The sequence below is a fragment of the Pinus tabuliformis genome, chromosome 1_1 (assembly GCF_031772625.1).
Source record: "Pinus tabuliformis cultivar Carrire ecotype Pingquan chromosome 1_1, CPIR1, whole genome shotgun sequence".
Classification (NCBI taxonomy): domain Eukaryota; kingdom Viridiplantae; phylum Streptophyta; class Pinopsida; order Pinales; family Pinaceae; genus Pinus; species Pinus tabuliformis.
Window position 1 is genome coordinate 891276441 of NC_142297.1, and position 7845 is coordinate 891284285.

Sequence of the window (7845 nt, forward strand, 5' to 3'; positions counted from 1 at the left end):
TGATTGTGCAAGAATTACCATCAAACTTACGATTTCAATAAATTTCAGCAAAATTTTTAAAATCATTCAACCCATATTTGGAATAATTCAACCCATATTTGAATAATTCGGTCTACGTGAATTGAAGAAAGTCGTGCAACAAAACATCACGTCCATAACTAAGAAAACTGACTCCATTGAATTTTGACAGGACCTAGTCACCTTCGGCAAGAGCTAATGGGCATACCATTGGACATTAAATGACCGGCTACATGCGCCCCCAATAGCTGTTTAACACACGCGAGCGGTGATAGATAAATAAAAAATAAGCGCGTGTGTTAAACAGCGATCAGGGGTGCATGTAGCCGGGCATTTAATGCCGAATGGTATGCCCGTTAGCATACCGTTAGCTCTTGCCATCACCTTCTCTGCTCTGACTTCCAGAATCTGGACCCATCCAACTTCTCTGCTCTGACTTGCAGATGTCTGGAGCCAGCCACCTTCTCTAACTTGACTTCCACAAATCCAGCGCACGAGATTTTTCAAGTCAATCGTTATAGCAATAACAGTAAAGCAGAGAGTCCCGAACAGCCACCTGATCTGCATTTTTTTTCTGCCTGCCATTCTTCTCGCAGAGGAAGAGTGAAAAATATGAAGATTAGCAGGGCGCTGCTGCTACAATTGTTCACGATCGCTAGCGCATACGCTGCCTTATGTCCAACGGATTTTCACTACGTCCATCAACTTCCGTGGGACACCTCTTCTTGCAGGCAATCAGGATCAGATCATGGGAGGAACTGTTGCCAGACATTGTTGAGCCTGTTCGCCGCAGGCCTAGCGCAACACCTCAAAGACTCCTCCATGTTCGAGTTTCGCGACTATGCCTCCGCCACTGCTTGCCTAAATGACTTCCAACAACAGCTTTCTTCCATGGATACCGCCGATCTTCCCCAGAACTTGGTGGCCCGCTGCCTGAACGACACATCCATGTTTGTATCGAGTCCCAGTCTGTGCAACGGCATACAAACGAAACAGAACTGGATTGACTTGCTCGGCACAACTGAAATCGATTCCTCTTGCAAAGGAGATCTCTCAAACTTAGCTGCTTGCAATTTATGCAACGATGGCGGTCAGCAAGTTATCACCAGATTGTTGGGGATGAATAAAAACGCAACGGAGAGAACCAGTCTTAATTGCTACTACTTCGCGGTCCTGTATGCCGCCGGCGTTGTGAACGAATTCGGGCCGAAGAGCGCGAAGACCGCTTTCTGTGCATACGCCTTGCCCTTATCTGCGCCCAAACCCAAGGAAAAGCGCAGCCGTCTTATTTTGATCTCCACTTGTACGGCAGCTGCGATTATTGTCGTTTCCGTTTCGGCGTTTGTGATTGTTTATCTACTTCGGGAGAGGAGGAACCGTGGCGCTGCGCACCGGCAGTTTATAAGGCGGAACAGAGACCTTTTAAGAACAACCGTCAGGGTCAGACGCAACACGGGCGCAGTGTGGTTCAGCATCCAGGAGATCAAAGCCGCGACCCAAAATTTCAGCGAGGCCAATCGCATCGGTCAAGGGGGATTCGGGACGGTGTACAACGGAACGCTTGCCGATGGACAGAGGATCGCCGTGAAGAGAATCAAGAACTGCTCTGCCGAAGGAGATGCAGATTTCTTAAACGAAGTGAAAATTATTAATGACATCAGGCACCGGAATCTCGTGGTTTTGAGAGGATGCTGTGTTGCCAGCGACGACATGGGGGGCCACCAGCGGTTCTTGATTTACGATTACATGCCCAATGGCAGCCTTAACGATCACATCGTCTCGGCTTTTTTGAGCTGGCAGCAGCGGAAAAACATCGTCCTGGGTATCGCCAAGGGCCTGGCTTATCGCCATTTATCACAGAGATATCAAACCCACTAACATTCTGCTGGACGACGAGATGAATGCCCTTGTGTCCGACTTCGGCCTGGCAAGGATTATGAGTAAAGACGGAGAATCCCACTTGACCACGAGGGTAGCAGGGACGCACGGCTACTTGGCCCCTGAATACGCTCTCTACGGCCAACTTACAGAAAAGAGCGATGTCTATAGTTTCGGAGCTCTGTTGTTGGAGATCATGAGCGGCAGAAAGGCTCTTGATACCACGCTGGAATCAACCTCCGATTACCTTATTACGGATTGGGCATGGAGCCTTTTGAAAGCGGGCAAAGCTCTGGAAGTGGTAGATGAAAGAATCCGTCACAGTGGGGTAGAGCGAAGCATGGTGAAATTTGTTACAGTGGGTATTCTGTGCGCCCATGTTATGGTGGCTTTCAGACCGACGATGGTAGAAGCTTTGAAGATGTTGGAAGGGGAGATTGAGATTCCGGACATACCCGATAGGCCTTTTCCTCTCACGCACGAGTCGCTTAACCATGGTAACGGCGAAACTACTCTCTATTTTTCTGCGACTGCGACTCTCGATCGGATCTCCATAACAGAGGTGCCCGGATAGGGAGGCGAGTCGCGACGACAGTTTGGACTGTGGAAGAACATGGCCGGTTCAGCGACTTGACTTGTAGTATCTATGAAATCTTGTGATTATTGTTTGTAATAACCGATCTCAGCGATGGCTCTTAAATGTTAGTGAAGGGTTCAAATTTGAATTAGTCAGAGCCCCTCAAAGCTATTTAGTGCGGGGCACAAATTTATTTATATATTCACATTTAATTGAAAAAACAAAATAAATAAAAAAATAATTATTTTCTGATCTAAAATTATTTCCCATATAAAAAAAAAAAATTACATTTCAAATTTGAAGCCGGAAATTATTTCTCTAGACTTTTCATAATATGTTCTTTTTGTCATTATTTTTTAAGTTTTATGTTTTTTTATTATCCTTTAAAAAACAAAATATATTAACCATGGTTTGTTATCATTTTTATATGAAAACATAATCTTACTGTTATGAAGCTCATGCATTCACGTCTTATGTATTTATTGAAATTATATTTTAGTAGTGGGCAAGAGATCAAAAGTTTTGATTTTGGTGAATCATTTTGTTAGTCACAAAAGAGATACAGTTCCAATTCATATGAGCTCCTCACCCTTGTAAGGTTTGGATTTACAAATGGTACTTACCAATCTTTTATGGATCCACTTGCAAATCTTCTAGCTTTCTATTCCACCTGTTTGTATTTATTACTTTCTTTGCTTGCTTGCATTTATGAATATTACTTTAATGTCCTCTTTATGCCTAGTTAATATGAAGACAAGAAAATAAACACTAAAGATCAAAATTGATTTAGTGCAAGTATGATCTCTTACTACTAGAAATTCAATGCTAGATACAGTATGCACTCATTAATTTTTCTTAACAAAAAATATCTTTTATGTGTTCTTTTATAGTGGTGTCATACATCATAATGCACATATGCACTAATCATTAGGGCTTTAAGTTTATTGGAAAAAAAAAATTCTTTGTAGTTCTATATATATGTGTGTGTGAGAGAGAATTGTTTTATTGGAGATTTTAAATAATTATTGTTATTTCCTTTTATTAGAGATTTCAATGATATTCATAAAATGATATTGTTTTTTTGATTTCTTTTATAAAAATCATTGTAATTATTTTAATAATTGGACTAGTTACTCTCTAAAAAAGAAAAACATATTCATTGGATTTAAAGAATGGTGTCCACGTTATTTTCTGCATATGATTCTTATATCAATTATAAGTAAATGGTTGAGTTTAATCCCCCCTAAGATTCATATATAGAGTGTAAGTAAATGGTCATATTAAATTTCATCCATATCATTTTTACATTGTAATATTTGTAAACCAATACTATCTATGTATATTTTTTCTTGTGTACTTAAAGTTTTGGTTTTTAGATATCTTTTTTAAAGTTTTGCACAACTTAACACGATAAAAATTTCACTGGTGAGATATATACCAAATTTTAACTTGACTCACAAGAAAAGAATAACTTATTTTAACTTGCCAATATTGAAAAGTTAAAATAAAATTAACCTTTTAAATTGAAATGTAACCATTTCCTTCAATTTTGATCTTTGGTTTTTCCCCTCCTTTTCCAAAAAAGAAACCTATAATTTTATTTGTCCTTAAAGAAAGAACAAAAATTACATTTTACATTTTGCATATGCTAAAGCATTCCAAGGCTACATCTCACAACACCCAACTAAAAACAAAATTTTAAAAAAACTTACAATATGAAATTAAGTGTAATAATAATCTCTTCTCTTTTTTTTCCTCCTTCTTAAACACTTACTTTCATCATTCAAAATTTGGTCAACTAAAACTATAGTCATTTCATATCGAGAACCTTCCCTATTTCTTGGTTATCTGTTAAGTCTAATCATCTCATTTCTTGGTTATCTTGTTAAGCCTAAGCATCCATTGTACAGGATGAATTTTTTTTCCCCTTAAAATAATGAATTAATAATTATTTAAAATTCAAATTAATAATTAATAATTAATTAAAAATTTGTAAAATAGAAAAGAATTAATTAAATATTAAATTAAAATATTTAAAGTGGGATAATTATATGATTTAAAAGATTTATAAATTAATAATTTTAGATGGTTAAGTTTGATGGTTTACTTTATTATTTTTTTAATATGATATATTTACATGATGACAGTCAGTTACTTGAATATACAAAAACAACACTGAATAAATAATGTTTATCGATAATAAAAAATATTATTAAGAAAGATTGTCTGTACTTCTAAATGCTCAGAATTATTTAAATATATAAGGACAATAGGAGGAGCCCAATTCCTTAGAAGATCAGGGGCTTAGTGAGAAAAATAAGTGAGAAAAATAAATAAAAATATCGTTTATCATGGGGAGGTTTGACATTTTTTCCCGGACATCATTTGTTGAACGCTTTCCCAATGACATCTATTCGTTTGATTATCGTACCAAATTAATTAAGCTATAACGAAGAAGGTTTGACCATCTTAGTAATCGATCAAGTTAAAAGGAAGCCGTAGAAAAGGTGACTAAACATTTTGATCGAATAAAATAGGATAACAATTACAATAGGAAAAAGGTAAAATTGGAAAATGATTTACAATGTTCATTATTTTATTATATTAGAGTAGAGTTATTTTTCAAAATTGGAAAATTATTATATTAGAGTAGAATTTTTTTCAAAATTGGAAAATTATGTACCATGTTCATGGTATTGGAGTGAATGTCTTAAATCATTAACGGTGAAAGATGTTGACTCCACCAAAATATTTTATTGGAGTCAACTTTTCGTGATTCTAAATATTTGTTTCAATGGAATGAAAATTGTGGATCACTTTCCAAATTTACTTTCTTCAAATTTAACCATAAAATTTAATTTTATAAACAATCTTATTGTAAAAAGAAAAATATATATTTAAATAAATAAAATAATAATAATAAATTGTATTTTTATATATTTATATTAATATTATTATATAAATTAAATAATTGTTAAATATCAATAGGCATTAATCTATGGTAGGTATTAATATTTTTATCTTATAATATATTTTATATTATTAAGATTAAAATTAATTTAGATATATCTTAATTTTGGATCCAAGGGTTTAAAGAGATAAAATCTCTTTTCACTGTAAAAGAGTTTTTGCATTTCAAAAGATTTGATCTCTCTGGACCCTTTGTAGATCCAAAGTTGAGATGGGTCTAGTCTCATTTAATTATTAAATATAATTAACTATAATTATAATTATAATTATTAATTTTATTTTACTTTTCTTTATTTTTTCATTTTATGTAATTTAACCGACTCAAAATGTTTACATAACATAATAAGACATGACATTACAACATATCTTCAATACTAGGTTGGAGAGCCAGGAAAAAATAAATAAATAAATAAAATTATTATTATTATTATTTACTAAAAGAATTACCTAAAAGGGGTTGGATCTAATTGTGGAAAGCTAGGAGTTATTAACCATTGGGCAAGGTTCAATTCCCAGAGGGAATCCATGGGGTCACTTTGAGGTATTGGACGAACATGTGGTTGCATCTAGAGAGATCAGATGAAATAGTTTGGTGACCCGTGCACAACCACTAAGAGCTCAATGCCATAAATAAACCTATTGGAAAAGAGTTCAATTCCATAAATAAAAACTTTTTCAAACATGTGGTTGCATCCAAAGAGACTATATTAAATGGCTTCTGGACCCATGCACACATAAGTGAATAGCGCTCCTCCATGTGCTCCTTTTAAAAGTAAAAGGACATTAGCTCGAGTGGTTTGGTGAACAATTTTTTTACCGGGTTCAAGTCTCTTCATAGAAAATGTATTAAATGCTTTCTTGACCCGTGCATAAGCACTAAGAGTTCAATGCCATAAAGAAACCTATTGTAAAAGAGTTTAAGTCTCTCGGTTAGACCATATTAAATGGTTTCATGACCCATGCATAAGCACTGAGAGTTCAATGACATAAATTGGTTTGGTGAACAATTTGTTTCCTAAGTTGTGTGATTTTACCCGAGAGAACATATTAAATGGTTTCATGAACAATGCACTAGCACTAAGAATTCAATGCCACAAATGAAAACCTACTAGAAATTGAATCTGGACATGACATTTTTTTAAATAAATTGAGAAGAAAAAAGGGACATGACTACCTTACAAATAAATCTCTACCCTCTATCCTTAATTACTACTAAAAAATATTTTGTGGGTTAAATCCCTATAATACACCTATTAATTATTTATAATTAAATTAAAATTTTTAGAAGCCATATTCCAAAATATATGCGTATTTTTGGTGTAATATTAAAATTGTTTTATTTTATATATATTATAGAGATTAAATAATAATATGGATCGTGAATACTGGGATCTTTGATTCTGAGATGTCATCCTATGTCATAGAGTTCTTTTAGGATCTTTTTGTGAAAATGTCTATACTCTTCACTAGCATCTACACAAGGGTGGCACGTTTCTCCACATGTTTTCATGATGTCAGAGTTCTTTTATTACATAATAGAAATCAATGAGGTGGATTTAGGGTTGGAATTTCAAAATAGACCCACATGTCAAATTTGACGGTTTTCACACTTATCGACTAGTCTTTACAATTTCAACAAAGGATTTTGACATTTTTGCAAACTTTTTAATTGTATTTCATGGGAAAATCACCTTGCAATAGATAATTTTCCCATCAAAATCCATCCCTAAATTGATTATTAATCCATCCCATACATGATGCATGCTTTTAAGTTCCAAGAAAAAGTTACAAGTGGCACTGAGATAGGGTTCTAATGTATGACGTGTGTTTATGAATGGAGTACAAATGGTAATTGGTTCCTTGCCTTGTACACTAGTAATTGCTCACACAAAGTGGCTCCCTTGGATTCACTAGCTAGAATTTGCTTAATCCATGCCAAATATGTTCGAAGTACCCACTATATTGAAAAGACATTTTAAAGGAGATTTTTGAGGAAGCCCCTATAAAAATAGCCCAAAAATCCATTTCTAGCGGAGGTCACTAGTGGAGGTGCGCAAGTGGAATTTTAGCAGATGTTTTCTAGATGGTGCATCTAAAATCTACATACGCACTGGTGCTTTACTATCAATACAAGCATTGGTGTTGCATATAACATGGTGCATCGAGAAAATTTATTTTTATAAAATAAAAAAAAATGAAGTGCGCTAAATACCACAACACACGATGCTTGAATCATCAATAGCACCAGTGTCCTTCATATAGTCTAACGTCTAGATGCATACCACTAAGGAGCATCGTTGTAGTTTTAAATTTCAAAAAAATGCGATGTTATTTTCCAATGACACTATGATGCAGTAAACTTATCAAAATTCCCTCGGACATCTTCTAAAGTGCACCACTAG

At 34.7% G+C, this 7845-nt stretch overlaps 1 pseudogene; it reads left to right on the top strand.

Annotated features, from left to right (window-relative positions):
- The first annotated feature begins 398 nt into the window (after nucleotides 1-398).
- On the top strand, nucleotides 399-2602 carry LOC149217258 (putative receptor-like protein kinase At1g11050 pseudogene; annotated as a pseudogene).
- The last annotated feature ends 5243 nt before the right edge of the window (nucleotides 2603-7845 follow it).